Source organism: Symphalangus syndactylus, chromosome 5 (genome assembly GCF_028878055.3).
Source record: "Symphalangus syndactylus isolate Jambi chromosome 5, NHGRI_mSymSyn1-v2.1_pri, whole genome shotgun sequence".
Lineage (NCBI taxonomy): Eukaryota > Metazoa > Chordata > Mammalia > Primates > Hylobatidae > Symphalangus > Symphalangus syndactylus.
The window spans coordinates 122,975,082-122,991,029 of record NC_072427.2 but is presented as its reverse complement, the minus strand read 5'-3'; the positions used below and the strand labels follow the sequence as shown (position 1 = coordinate 122,991,029).

The following is a 15,948-nucleotide window of genomic DNA, read 5'->3' as shown; positions in this document are numbered from 1 at the left end:
TTCAAGACATATTTGTGGGATTTATGAATGAATTAACACAAGAATAAAGAATGTTGCCCAAGATCACATAGGTGGAAAAGCAGCATTTAGAAAACAGCCTCTCTAATTTTAGACAGTTAGTGCTCTTGCTGCTTCTTGACTATACTCACTATATTATACTGCTTCTTACATCATAAACCAGGGAAAACAAAAAAAAATGTACCCTTGATTAGACCTTTCAGGTATATTTATGTCCCTTCTGCAACATATTGTCTATAACACGATTTATTTCTTGGATCTGATCAAAAAGAACAGAAAGGCTTACCCACCATCATGCAAAAGAAATAGTGCTAACCATCTCCCATCCAGCCAAATATATTAGATACACAAAGTGTAATATGTTTTCTTTAAGTGCAGTTACAAAGGAGAGAAGAAAAACAAAAGCCTATGCCCTTCCAGAAGGATTGGGAGCGAGCATTAACTGAACTTTTTTTTTTTTTTGAGACTGAGTTTAGCTCTTTTGCCCAGGCTGGAGTGCAGTGGCACAATCTTGGCTCACTGCAACCTCTGCCTTCCAGTTTCAAGTGATTCTCCTGCCTCAGCCTCCCAGGTAGCTGGGATTATAGGCACACACTACCATGCCTGGCTAATTTTTGTATTTTTAGTAGAGATGGGGTTTCACCATGTTGGCCAGGCTGGTTTTGAACTCCTGCCCTTGTGATCCACACGCCTTGGCCTCCCAAAGTGCTGGGATTACAGGCATGAGCCACCGCACCTGGCCAACTGAACTTTCATTAAATGTCATGCATAGAAGAGCCATGCATTCATGTTACCTCTGTCTGATACAATAATCAATAAAGTCTGGGATATTTATTTAAAGGAATTGAGTTTTATCACAAAGGACAAACATCTAACTTGATCATCTTACAAAAATGCTCAAAACCAGAAAAGACATCTTAAAATAATCCTCAGTTCATGCAAAACAGGCAAAATAATAGAAACCACATACAATTATTTTTAAATGTTATACTTTGAAGCTGATAGTTTGAGATCAAAGACAGTGGTGAATTGCTTATCTAAAACATCTCAGAAACTTGGATGACAAAAAATAAACAACTTTGTTCTTAGCCTTAATAATTTTTCTTAAAACCAAAATTGGATAGCACTAGTTGTCCATAGACAGAGTCAAATATAGTGAATAAGTAAAGAAAAACTGTTGGCATGTCAGAGAACCTGATACAGTGACTTGTGTGATCCAGAATAGCTCATTTGCTGTAAATAAATCTTTATTTTGAAACCCTTTTCATTCTATGTAGTGAAGCGGTTTCCTTCTGTATCCTTGACCTGGAGCAAGAGAAGAGTATTATATATTAGCCTGGGATCTTCAAGTTATTTTGACTCAGGGATTGGAAAGGCTACAGTGGTTGAAGACAGATGAGAAGAAATGAAGTAGGAAGAGATGGTTCTAAATGGGTTCTAAAATATCATCATTATTTGCTTAGGTGGAAATTAGGCAAGTGAGAGAGGAGTTAACATGGCATGAGAGGAAGAGAGGACAGCAGCCTGATGATGGAGGGCTCTGTTGGAGGCAAGAGTAAAATACTTGCTTGCATGCTAATTTTGCCTAATGCAGTTGTTTCTAATCATGGGTTATATCAGATCCTTGAGTTCCACCTTAGACTTACTAAATCAAAATCTCTGCTAGAGCCACTGCTAGCAGGACATGCCCCTACACATGCATAGCTTCCCCCATTGCCAACATCTCCCCACAAAGTGGTACATTTGTTACTATTGAGGAACCTCCTTTAGCACATCATAATCACTGAAAGTCCATAGTTTCTTAGAGTTAACTCTAAGTGTTATATATTCTATGGGCTTGGACAAATGTATAATAGCAAGTATCTACCATTATACTATAATATGGAGTATTTTCACTGCCTTAAACATCCTCTCGGCTCTGCCTATTCATCTCTGTATCACCCACCCCAAACCCCTGGGAACCAGTGATCTTTTACTGTCTTAGTTTTGCTTTTTCCAGAATATCACAGTTAAAATTTTACAGTATGTGGCTTTTTCAGATTGCCTTCTTTCACTTAATAATATGTGTTTAAGATTTCTTCATGTTTGTTCACAGAGGAATGAAGGTTTGATAGCTTATTTCTTTTTATCACTGAATAATATTCCATTGTCTGGTTGTACCAGTTTAGTTATCCACTCACCTGCTGAAAGATATCTTAGTTGCTTCCATGTTTTAACAATTATCAATAAAGCTGCTATAAACATCTATGCAGAATTTTGTGTGGATATCAAGTTTTCAACTCCTTTGAGTAGGTATCAAGGAGTGCAATTGCTGGATCATATGATAAGACTATGTTTAGTTTTGCAAGAAACTGTCAAACTGTCTTCCAAAGTGGCATTCCCATTAGCAGTAAGTGCGAGTTCTTTTTCTTGCTCCACATCCTCACCGACATTTGGTGTTGTCATGGTTCCAGATTTTAGCCATTCTAATAGGTGTATAGTGGTATTTTGTTTTGGTTTGAATTTGCATTTCCCTGTGGGCATCTTTTTATATGCTTATTTGCCATCTGTAATATCTTCTTTGGTGAGATGTTTGTTAAGGGCTTTGGCCCATTTAATTGGGTTGTTTTTTAATTGTTTAGTTTTAAGAGTTCTTTGTATATTTTTAATAACAATCCTTTATCAGATGTGTCTTTTGCAAATATGTGGCTTGCATTTTTATTCTTTTGACATTATCTTTTGCAAAACAGAAGTTTTAAATTTTAATGAAGCCCAACTTATCAATTATTTCTTTCGTGGATCATGACTTTAGTGTTGTATCTGAAAGTCATCACCATATCCAAGATCATCTAGGTTTTCTCCTATGTTATCTTCCAGGAGTTTTTTAGTTTTTTGTGTTTTGCATTAGGTCTGTGATTCATTTTTTTTTTTTTTTTTTTTGAGACGGAGTCTCGCTCTGTCGCCCAGGCTGGAGTGCAGTGGCGTAATCTCGGCTCACTGCAAGCTCCGCCTCCCGGGTTCACGCCATTCTCCTGCCTCAGCCTCTCCGAGTAGCTGGGACTACAGGCGCCCGCCACCACGCCCGGCTAATTTTTTGTATTTTTAGTAGAGACGGGGTTTCACCGTGGTCTCGATCTCCTGACCTCGTGATCCGCCCGCCTCGGCCTCCCAAAGTGCTGGGATTACAAGCGTGAGCCACCGCGCCCGGCCTTGTGATTCATTTTGAGTTAAATTTTATGAAGGGTGTAAGATCTGTGTCTAGATTAAATTTTTTGCATGTGGATATCCAGTTGTTTCAAACTCATTTGTTGAAAGACTATCTTTACTTCATTGTTCGCCTTTTCTGCTTTGTCAAAGATCAGTTGACTATATGTGGGTCTATCTCTAGGCTTTCTCTTTAGTTCCACTGATCTATTTGTCTAGTCTTTTATCAATACCACACTGCCTTGATTAGTGTAGCAAGTATTGAAGTTGGGTAGTGTCCGTCCTCGAACTTTGTTCTTCTCTTTCAACATTGTGTTGGCTATTCTGGGACTTTTTGCCTTTCCATATAAACTTTAAATTTAATTTGTTGATATCTAAAAAAGTAACTTGCTGGGATTGTAATTGTCACTGCATTTAATCTATAGATAAAGTTGGGAAGAACTGACATCTTAACAATATTGAGTCTTCCCATCCATGAACATGGACGGCCTCTTCATTTATGTAATTTTTAAAAATTTTGTTCATGAGAATTTTGTTCTTTTCCTCATGTAGATCTTGTACATATTTTGTTAAATTTATACTCACATATGGCATGTTGTGGGTACTCTTGTAAATAGTGTTGTATTTTTAATTTTCAATTCCACTTGTTTATTGCTGGTATACAGGAAAACAATGAACTTTTGTATATTAACTTTGTATCCTGCAACCTTGATTAGTTCCTAGATTTTCTTTGTTTATGTTTTCAGGTTTTCTACATAGAGGATCATGTCATCTGCAAACAAAGACAGTTTTATTTCTTCCTTCCCAATCTGTGTATTTCTTATTTCCTTTTTCTTTTCAGTTTTATTTTGTTAAGACTTCCAGTACAGTGTTGTAAAGGAGTGGTGAAAGGAGACATCCTTACCTTGTTTCTGATCTTAGTGAGAAAGCTACTAGTTTTTCACCATTAAATATGATGTTAACTATAGATGCTTTTGCAGATATTCTTTAGCAGATTAAGGAAGTCCCCCCCATTCCTAGTTTATTGAGAGTTTTTAATCATAAATGGGTACTGGATTTTATCAAATGCTTTTTCCTTTTCTATTAATATGATCATGTGATTTTTCTTCTTCAGCCTGTTGATATAATGAATTACATTAATTGATGTTCAAATGTTGAACCAGTCTTGTGCAACTGGGTCAAATCCCACTTGGTCATGGTGTATAACTCCTTTAATATACTGTTGGATTTAATTGGTAATATTTTGTTGAGGCTTTTTGAGAAATAGATATTAATCTGTAGTGACCCACATATTTAACAGTTTTAGTGAGAAAAGATTGACATACAATTGAGTGTATATATTTAAGTGTACAGTTTATTTACACCTGTAAAATCATCACCACAATTGAGATGATGCACACGTCTATTAGTCCAAATTTTCCTTGAGCCTTTTTGAAATTTCTCCTTCCCATCCTTCCCTGTTTCTCTTTTGTTAATCCCCAGGCAGTAACCAAACTGCTTTCTATCAGTTTAGTTTGCATTTTCTAGAATTTTATGTAATGGGAATAAAAATGTATATTCTTTCTTTTGTCTGGCATCTTTCACTAAGCATAATTAATTTTAGATTCATCTATATTCTTATTGTATTGGTAGTTTATTCCTTTTATTTGCTAAGTGGCATTCCATTGTGTGGGCATTCCACTTTGTTTATCCATTCACCAGGTGATGAGCATTTAGGTTGTTTGAAGTTTTTGGCTATTACAAATAAAGCTTCTGTACACATTCATATGTCTTTGTAGGGACAGATGCCTTCATTTGTCTGGGGCAAATATCTGGAACTGGAATTGATGGATTATATGATAGATGTGTGCATTAGTTTTAAAGAAACTATCAAGCAGTGCTCCACAGTGGTTATACCACTTTACATTCATACCAGCAATGTATGAGGGTTCTAGTTCTTCCACAAACCAAATAATACTTGATTATAATATATTATCATTTTATGTATTGCCAGATTTAATTTGTGAAAATTTTGTTCAAATTGTATCTGTGCTTATGAAGGGTATTGATCTGTAGTTTTCTTGTTGTGTCTGTGTGGTTTTGGCATCAAGTTAATGCTGGCCTCATAGAATAAATTGGGAAATACTTTCTGTTACTTAATTCAATTTTCTGCAACAGTTTGTGTAGATTTGGTATTATTTGTCCAGTAAATATTTGAAAGTTCCACCAGTAAAGCTATTTTGGAGCTGGTTTTTTTCTTTGTCAGAAGTTTTTAAACTACAAATTTAATTTATTTAATAAAACTATTAATGTTAGCTATTTCTTCTTAGATAAACTTTAATAGTTTGTGTCTTTTAAGAAATTTGTTCATCTATGTTGATGAATTTATAGTTGTTCAAAATGCTCCCTTGTTACCCTTTTAATCCCTGTAGAATCTGCAGTCACCTCTATTGTTCTTGGTATTGATAATTTGTGTATATTATCTCTTTTATTTTCCTGATTAGTTTGGCTTGATGTTTTATAATTTTTTGATCTTCTCAAAGAACCAGTGTTTACTATTTTCCTTTTTCTATTTTCCTTTCTATTCTATTATTTCCTTTCTTCTGCTTACTATATTTTCTTTCTATTTAATCCTTTTTTCTATTTAGGTGAAATTTGCTCTTCTTTTTTTAGTTTCTTAATGTGGAAACAGATCTTTGATAAAGTTATTCTTCTTCTCTAATATATGTGTTTAGTGCTATAAATGTCTCCATAACTACTTTTTTGTAGCATCTCATTTTAGTAGCATCAAATTTGATATATTGAATTTGTATTTTAATTTTATCCAAAATACTTTCTTAGTGCCCTTTTGATTTATTCTTTAATCCTTGGACTACTTAGAAGAGTATTAAGCTAATCAAATTTATTTAATAATTTCTCAATATTTGGGGATTTTCCAGAGATCATTGTTATTGATTTATAATTTAATTACATGGTTGTCAGAGAACGTACTTCAAACAGCTTGAATCCTTGCAAATCTACTGAGACTTGTTTTATGATCTAAATATGGTCTATCATATGATTTATCTTGATAAATGTTTTTTGTGCACTTAAAAAGAATACACATTTTGAGACTTTTAAGTGGACTGTTCTATAAATGTCAATTAGGTCAAGTTGATTGATGATACTATTTAAGTGTTCTATATCTTTAATGATATTCTGTCTACTTGTCCTATCAATTATCAAGAGAAGAGTATTAAAGTCTCCTGCATTAACTAGGTATTTGTCTACTTATCTTTATAGTTCTGTCTTTGCTTTATGTGTTTTAAAGTTTTGTTTTTTTATATACAAACTTTTAGGATTGCTTTGATGAGTTAAACTCTTTATTTTTATGAAATGACCTTATTTATCCTGGTAACATTTTTTGCTTTGCAGTCTACTTAATCTGATATTAATATAGCCATCCTAGCTGTCTTTTGACTCACGTTGGAATGGTGTATATTTTTACATTCTTTTACTTTTAACCTTTTTGTGCCTTTATATTTAGAGGGCATTCTTGTAGGTAGCATATAGTTGGGTCTTCCTTTGTAACCACTCTGACAATCTCTGTCTTTTATGGTGTTTAGACAATTTACATTTTTTATGATTACCAATATGGTTAAGTTTACAACTATTACCTTGCCATTTGTTTTCTATTTGCTCCATCATTCTTTTACCCTTTTTCTTTTTCTGCATTATAAAATCTTTTTTTGTTATTCCATTTATCTCCTTTGTTGGTGTGCTTATTTTCTTGTCTTTTACTGGTTGTTTTAGGGTTTATAGTATATATCTTTAAGTTATCACAGTCTATCTTCAAATGATATTATACCACTTTAGGTACAGATGTATAGTATAAGAGCTTTGCAACAATATATTCCACTTTGCCCTTCCTGGCCTTTATCCTATTGTTGCCACATATTTTACTTTTATATATGTTATTAATACCATACTACATTGTCATTATTTTTATTTAAACATTTAAGTATATTTTTAAAAGATTTAAATAATAAGATTATTATTTACTCATGTAGTATCATTTCCTATGCTTTTCATGCCTTTGTATAGATTCATATTTCCATCAGGTAGTATTTTCCTTCTGACTGAAGTACTTCTTTCAATACTTACCATGGTGTGGGTCTGCTAGTGATTAATTCTTTCAGCTTTTGTATGTTTGAAATAATCTTTATTTTACTTTTAATTTTCAAAGATATTGTTGCTAGGTATACAGAATTCCACATTTACAGAGTTTTTTTTTCTCTTTAGTATTTTATACTTTGTGATATTGTTCTATTGTCTTCTTACCTGCATTGTTTCTCATGAGAAATCTGCTGTCATTCTTTATAATTATCCCTCTACTTTTTCTGTGGCTGTTTTTAAGACTTTATCTTTATCAGTTGTTTTGAGCAATTTGATTATGATGTTCCTTGGCATTGTTTTCTTCATGTTTATGTGCTTGGGGTTAATTTAGCTTCTTAGGTCTGTAGATTTTAGTTTTACCAAATTTGGAAAATTTTTGGTGATTATTTCTGCAAATATTTTGCCCTCCCCTTATGAAACTACTCCAATTGCAAATACATTAGACCATTTGAATTATCCCACAGCTCAGTTATTCTCTGTTCATTTTATTTTATTTTTTCTTTCAATTATTATTATTATTATTATTATACTTTAAGTTTTAGGATACATGTGCATAACGTGCAGGTTTGTTACATATGTATACATGTGCCATGTTGGTGTGTTGCACCCATTAACTCGTCATTTAGCATTAGGTATATCTCCTAATGCTATCCCTCCCCCCTCCCCTCACCCCACAAGAGTCCCCGGTGTGTGATGTTCCCCTTCCTGTGTCCATGTGTTCTCATTGTTCAATTCCCACCTATGAGTGAGAATATGCGGTGTTTGGTTTTTTGTCCTTGTGATAGTTTGCTGAGAATGATGGTTTCCAGGTTCATCCATGTCCCTACAAAGGACATGAACTCATCATTTTTTTATGGCTGCATAGTATTCCATGGTGTACATGTGCCACATTTTCTTAATCCAGTCTATCATTGTTGGACATTTGGGTTGGTTCCAAGTCTTTGCTATTGTGAATAGTGCCGCAATAAATCTTTTAATATTTTATTTTGGATAGTTTTCTATTAAACTGTCTTTGGGTCCATTTAGCTTTTCTTTTTAAATTTCCAATCTGTAGTGAATTTCATTCAGTGTACCATTTATTTCAGATATTGTTCTTTTTATTTCTGGAAATTTTGAGTCTTTTTATATCTTTCATATCTATACTTCACTTTTTGAATATATGAAATGTAGTTATAAAAACTGTTTTTAATGTCCTTGTCTTTTAATTTTAATATTTGTGTCAGTTCTTGGCTGGTTGAAATTGATTTTTTTTCCTCCTTAACAAAAGTTATAGTTTTCTGCTTCTTTTTCATGCCTAGTAGTTTTTTTATTGTATTCTAGACGTGGGGAAATTTTCTTTCTTGGATTCTGGATATTTTTGTATTCCTATAATTATTGAGCTTTATTCTAGGATGCATTTAAGTCACTTGGAAACTAATCCTTTTGGTTCTTGCTTTTATGATTCAGAAGGTGAGACCAGAGCTGTGCATGTCATAGGGCTAATTATTCCCCACTAATAATCTGGTTGATGAAACCAGGAACTAGTCCTATACCTGTGTGAGCAGCACTCAGTATTCTTTCCTTTAATTCTTTTGGTGATTACATTCCTAGCCTTAAGTAGTTTTCTCACGTGCATGTGCTGATGAGTACATGAGAAGATAACCATAACCATCACCACACACTGGCTTCACACTAAACTTCTCTTATTTTCTGAAAATAAAATCACAAATCAGGCACAATGTCATTGTGATTAAGTACTTTACTGTGATTCTCAATTTACTGATAGGTTTCATCAGTATGACTTTTAATAATAGTTAAATTATTTTTGCTAGGGAAAAATGTATTCCATTCTGATTTTTTTCTTTTTGTTTGTTTGTTTTTTTGCTCTGCATCTCAAGTAAAATCCTACTGTTTGGCTGGTGAGTGTGGTCTGCAAGCTGGGGTTAAGACTTGGAACTGAAATGCTCACACAATAGGCTTTGGTAAGGAATTGTAAATTGAGAAAAAGAAGAGACATGAGAAAGCTGTCTGTACAGGAGGAAATTTGGAGAAACTCATATGTGTAATGGCAAAATGTGTGAGGCATCTGTGATGTGAATCATCTTACTTGTCAAGCCTCAAAACCTTCAGTTTAAACTCTGTTACTCACCAAATTTCCATTTTGGAAATTAATTTTTGTTTCAGCAACATGATATAATAATTAAACTGGCCTATTGATGGCACAGGTTGAAAACAGGATCCCTAGGCCAAAGTAGCTATTCATATACTTATTATGGTTGCATACTCACTTAAAATAATGATTACGTGGAGGCCGAGGCAGGAGGATTGCTTGAACCCGTGAGTTCAAGTCCAGCCTAGGAAACATAATAATAATTATGTGCAGTCAAATGAGTGATTCTCTTCTAAATTGCAGAAAATGAAGACTTATTTTCTACAGAAATCGATAGGGGTGTTCTGCGTACTGAGACAACAAGGGCAGTGTTAGAATGTAAGATGAGTAATCAAGCAAAACTCTGACTATTCAGTAAATGGAACTCTGCAGCACTTTCCTCTACTCTGCTCCCAGAATACTCTAGACAATTGTATCTGCTTTTTGTAGCAGATTTAAGGATTCTTCTCTGAAAAGACTGAAAATCCCAGAGAAAAGTCCTGCAGATACCAATGTTTTAGGGTTCCTGAACCAAAAAGTTAGTCACTTTCTGATTACCTTACTATAACGCCAAGTTAACAAGCCCTGCACAGACACAAAGAATATGCAACCAGCTTTCTAGATCTCATTCTGAAATATGAATGGACAATCGAAAATCATCAGATGAGCCTCAACATGAAAAATAAAGATCAAAAGCAAAACAAGGAAAAAACTTGAAAAAATAGATGCAGAGTAAAGCAACTATAATTAATATCTTCAGAGAGAGATAAGTGAAGATATTATATCCATGGAAAAATAATTTGAAAATCATACCCCATTCAGATGAACAGTAAAAGCCAATGTACTGGAATTATCTTCGTTCTGCCTGACATTTGGGGATATCCAAGGACTTGTGCTTTTAACAAAGATGACTTTATGACTGTCTAAGGATTGAACAGATTCCTGTACAGGATGCCTTGTTTCAAGTTATATTCTCTTAGTATAAGCTCTCTTTTCTGAATGTAAACCTATTTGCATTGTTATTTCTAAAACTTCAGTAAGTTTCTGGATATTGTAAAGATACTGAGTACACATACAATTGTGTAAATTTTATAGTGTTTAATTTTGAGGTAAGAGTCTTGTTACAGATTATAAAAGATATTTTCCTATTCAGACCTCAGGGCTATTTTGGGACCTACAAATAAATGTGATTCCCAGCATCTTCAATTTTTGATATTCAAAAAGTTGATAATCTTTAAGTTAAATATGTGACATTATTTAGCAAAAAGAATGTGTTTCCTTTTAAATTTCTAATAAATTATGTATCTAATGTTTAAAAATATGAAAAAAATGTGATGATGCAAAAATGTGGGAGAACTGTGGCTAAAGAACAAAAAATCTCTTGCTAAATGAAAAAAGAAGAAAACAAGGATAAATCAAAGTACATAAGAGAATTTTTAGGAAAAATAAAGTTTGAGCAAAAAGAAAAAATAAAGTATTGGAATGTGAAGTTGAGGATATTTTCCAGAAAGCAGGATTTTAAAAAGCTGAGATAGAAAAGAGAAAAGAAAAAGTTTTAAAAAATTAAAGAATCACCTGGGAGGTCCAACATAAGACTAATAGGAATTTTAGAAAGAGAAAATGACAATGTAGAATTTTTATTTTTTATTTTTTTAGAAACATGACCTCATTATGTCACCCAAGCTAGAGTGCAGTGGTACAATCACAACTCACTGCAGCCTCGAACTCCTGGGCTCAGGTGATCTTCCTGTCTCAGCCTCCAAGTAACGAGGACTACAGGTGCATGCCACCATACACAGCTATGTTCCTTTCTATTTTTCATAGAGACAGAGTCTCATTATGTTGCCCAGGCTGATCTTGAACTCCTGGGCTCAAGCGATCCTCCTGCCTCAGCCTCTTGAAGTGCCGGAATTACAGATGTGAGCCACTGCACCAGGTCAAATTTTTATTTTTAGTCCATAGACAGACACAAATTTCCAGAATGAAAGAGTCTATTGTGTTACCTACAATTTTGAATGAAAATGGGAAAAAGGATTCATGAAGGAACATAGTGAAATTTTCAATGCTTAAATTTCAAAAATAAATTAAACAAATGAACAGTAGCAACAACCAAAACAGGCAACAGCCGAAGATTGTGAATAAGAAAGGCACGAAACTTTAAAAGCCAGAAAACAGTGAAGCAATGCATTAGAAATTCTGAGGGAAAGTTATCTTCTATTCGTGACTGTGAAGCTTGAAGTAGATACTATAGAATAAAGGTGTTTTAGCCACATAATACTGGAGGATATTCTTCATCACAATAAGGGGTTACACCAAGACAGAAGAAGGTGTGAGGATGGTTCCAGCACAGGAAATACTAGAGAAAATACTCAGAGACATAGAAAATGCCTATTCATGGGAAATGCCTAAAGAAAACCAGTCAAGAGTTTTCCCGTCGCTGCTTGGTAACAATGGGGAAGATAATGGCTGTCTGAGCCACGTGTCCGAGCAGGCGCTGGGCTAGAGGCGGGTCTCAACCAGCTACTTATTGGAGGCGGGCTTGAGAGCTGCGGCCAGGGAGGTGCGGAGCAGCTTCGGAGGCAGCGGCCGAACCAACCGAGTCGGACCCTGACCCTAAAACCTAGTAATTTTCCACTTGTTCATTAATATGGAAAACTCGGATTCTAACGACAAAGGAAGTGGTCATCAGTCTGCAGCACAGCGCAGAAGTCAGATGGACCGATTGGATCGGGAAGAAGCTTTCTATGTATTTGTAAATAACCTGAGTGAAAAAGATTCAACGCCTATGAGAGATAATAATCTGCTAGGCACCCCAGATGAAAGTACTGAGGAAGAGTTGCTGAGAAGACTACAGCAAATTAAAGAAGGCCCACCACCGCAAAACTCAAGTGAAAATAGAGGAGGAGACTCTTCAGATGATGTGTCTGATAATGACTATAATAGGCTAGCTTAACTCTGTCAGACAAACTGGAAATACAACAAGAAGTGGGCAAACAGGAAACCAATCTTAGAGAGCAGTGAGCCGGACTAATCCAAACAGTGGTGATTTCAGATTCAGTTTAGAGATAGATGTTAACAGTAATAATGGGAGCCAAAATTCAGAGAATGAAAATGAGCCATCTGCAAGACATTCTAGTGGAGAAAATGTGGAAAACAACAGCCAAAGGCAAGTGGAAAACCCACGATCTGAATCAACATCTGCAAGACCATCTAGATCAGAACGAAATTCAACTGAAGCATTAACAGAAGTCCCACCTACCAGAGGTCAGAGGAGAGCAAGAAGCAGGAGCCCAGACCGTGGGAGAACCAGAGCAAGAGCTGAGAGAAGTAGGTCACCTCTGCATCCAATGAGTGAAATTCCACGAAGATCTCATCATAGTATCTCATCTCAGACTTTTGAGCATCCTTTGGTAAATGAGATGGGGGGAAGTTCTAGAACCCGGCCCTGTGTGACATTGAGAGAGCAAATATCTGGGCGTGAGTTGCTAAGTAGAGGTCTTTTTGCAGCTTCTGGAACAAGAAATGCCTCTCAAGGAGCAGGTTCTTCAGACACAGCTGCCAATGGTGAATCTACAGGATCAGCACAGAGACCTCCAACCATAGTCCTTGATCTTCAAGTAAAAAGAGTTCGTCCTGGAGAATATCAGCAGAGAGATAGCATAGCCAGCAGAACTCGGTCTAGGTCTCAGAGGCCAAACAACACTGTCACCTATGAAAGTGAATGTGAGGAGGTTTTAGGCGTACATTTTCACGTTCTGAGTGGGCAGGTGTGAGAACCTATGTCAGTACCATCAGAATTCCCATTCGTAGAATCTTATCTTAAATACTGGTATCTGTGAGACTACATCTTTTGCAATTCAGACCATGTTAAGGCAGATAATGACAGGTTTGGGTGAGTTAAGCTATTTTATGTACAGTGATAGCGACTCAGAGCCTACTGGCTCAGTCCCAAATCAAAATATGGAAAGGGCAGAGTCACGGAGTGGAAGAGAGGGTTCTGGTGGTGGTAGTAGTTCTGGTTCCAGTTCGAGTTCCAGTTCAAGTTCCAGTTCCAGTTCCAGTCCTAGTTCCAGTTCTGGTGGTGAAAGTTCAGAAACTAGCTCAGATTTATTTGAAGGCAGTAATGAAGGAAGCTCATCATCAGGCTCATCAGGTGCCAGGCGAGAGGGTTGACATAGGGCCCCCGTCATATTTGATGAAAGTGGCTCTTTGCCCTTCCTTAGCCTGGCTCAGTTTTCCTATTAAATGAGGATGATGATGACCAACCTAGAGGACTCACTAAAGAACAGATTGACAACTGGGCAATGAGAAGTTTTGGTGAAAATGATGCATTAAAAACCTGTAGTGTTTGCATTACAGAATATACAGAAAGCAACAAACTTCGTAAACTACCTTGTTCCCATGAGTACCATGTGCACTGCATCGATCGCTGGTTGTCTGAGAATTCTACCTGTCCTATTTGTCGCAGAGCAGTCTTAGCTTCTGGTAACAGAGAAAGTGTTGTGTAATTAAGATCTGAACTCTCAGCTATGTAGCTGATGTAGTGATGGGCAAACAGGAATCACTTGCTTTTATGTCCACTTTTTGAGTGGTACTTAAATGTAAAGTAACAACCTGAATTGAGTCATTCCTTTCTGAGGGAATCATTGTCCTTTCTCCAGTTTTTGTTCCAGAATAAAAGGAAATATTTTAAAAGCCACGTTTTAGGACCTAAAAATCTGATTTCTGTACCAGTTAAATTGGTAGCATCACTGTTACTGATAGTTTATCATATACACTTGTCAATTTTTCCTTTGTTATCGTAAAAGATCTGCCTTAGCAATGGCTCCTGTTTCATGTTGATCTTTAAATTTTCCCACGCCATAAGAGAGAGGGGCGAAGGAAATTACCAGTTTAGACTAAGTTACAGTATGTGTTTCTTAAGTGATTAAAGCTATACCATTCCCAGTTATTAGTTGACACAAATTCAGCCACATTCTGAATATTGTTTGTTCACCTTTCAGACTTGGTAATACTGGACATGTCAGTGTAAATAACACTAAGGTTAGGATCTTCTAAGTGTATAACTGTCTCCTAAGCCCATCACTGTGGCACACTGTAGAGTGAGCTTATAGTTTAATTGAGGTATTTATCTTGTGGAAATATTAAAAAGCCTATGCTTATGTAAGTGAAAAAAGTCACATTCATTTGTTTAAAAATGTAAAGCTATTTTGTAGAGGCTCAGTACTTTTCCAATGCATTGTTGTATGAATGCAATAAAAATTGTAAAGTACCATGATTAGAACTGAGAAGACTGCTTTTTGTGGGCCAACACAGTAACAAACACACCAAACAAAGTACAAAGCTGCTTTTGTAAGTGTGTAGATGTCAAGAGTAGAACATATCTATAATATTTAATGTATTTGAACAGCTACTGTGACATGCAAAGGAAAGGACAGTGCAGAATCAAACTGTGTTGAAGACCAGTGGAAACTGTATAATTTAACTTGGATTTAGGCAGGAAGTGAAAGATGGGAGAAGTAAAGAAAACTGCTCTGAAGAATTTAAAGTTTTCCTGAAGACAGTAATAACGCAGACACAAACTGGTTTCATGTGGTGAGAGCAGCCACAGCAGCAGCTTGACCTGGTATTCTACCTGAGTAGATGAAGTAGCAGATCGGCAAGTTTGGCAGAGTTTTGGTTTAAGAAAAACAAACTACTATCACCTAGCACAAGTTAAATTGATGTTTTTACAAGTCTGCTCCTCAAAAATGAAAAGATGGAGGAAAGAGACCATAAAACCACTTTTAGCATATGAATTGCAGTTGGTACACATGTGTGTGTTAATAGGAAAATCTCGAATTTGTGTCGTTTTTGAGATTTGACATTTAAGGTACAAGTGCACACTTGATAATATTTCGTTACTATCTCTAACACAGACCTAACATCTCGAATTTAAAGACCAGTTGAAGATTAAGGGGTTTTTATCCTTTGCCAAAAGTGAGTCATGTTGGGTTATTTAAAATTCACATTTTGATTGTGCTGCCCATATATGAAAATGAGACCTGCTGACTCGCCATCTGTGGACATGCACTTTATGTTATTTTCTTAGTAGTAAGAGTAATTTCATGATAACCCCAGTCCTCTTGCCTAATTTCTTTTGTGAGGCTAGTTGGGGTTAGGATTAGAATGACTATGCAGCAGGTATTTGTTCTTCTGGGAAAAGCTTTAACAGGCCAAAATAGGGATTGAACTTGTCCTTGGCCTTTGTCAAAGCAAGCTAGCTACCCAGACCTAGTCAAATACTCTACAAAATAAGCAAGTCTGCTTTAGGAATTGTTTGGCTACCTTCACTGTTATCAGCTTAGCTGTAAAGCTTATTTCAAAGCTCACTCTTTCATGATTTCTCCTGGCTTTCAATCCTACCTAAGTATCAAGGAAATTAACTTGTAAATATGGTAGTTGTTTACTAAGGATATGTACTGCTCTTGCAGGGAATAATGTCC

General features: G+C 35.7%; 1 pseudogene; it reads left to right on the top strand.

The window, feature by feature from the left end:
* Positions 1-12,028: 12,028 nt before the first annotated feature.
* On the top strand, positions 12,029-14,116 carry LOC129481797 (E3 ubiquitin-protein ligase RLIM-like; annotated as a pseudogene).
* The last annotated feature ends 1,832 nt before the right edge of the window (positions 14,117-15,948 follow it).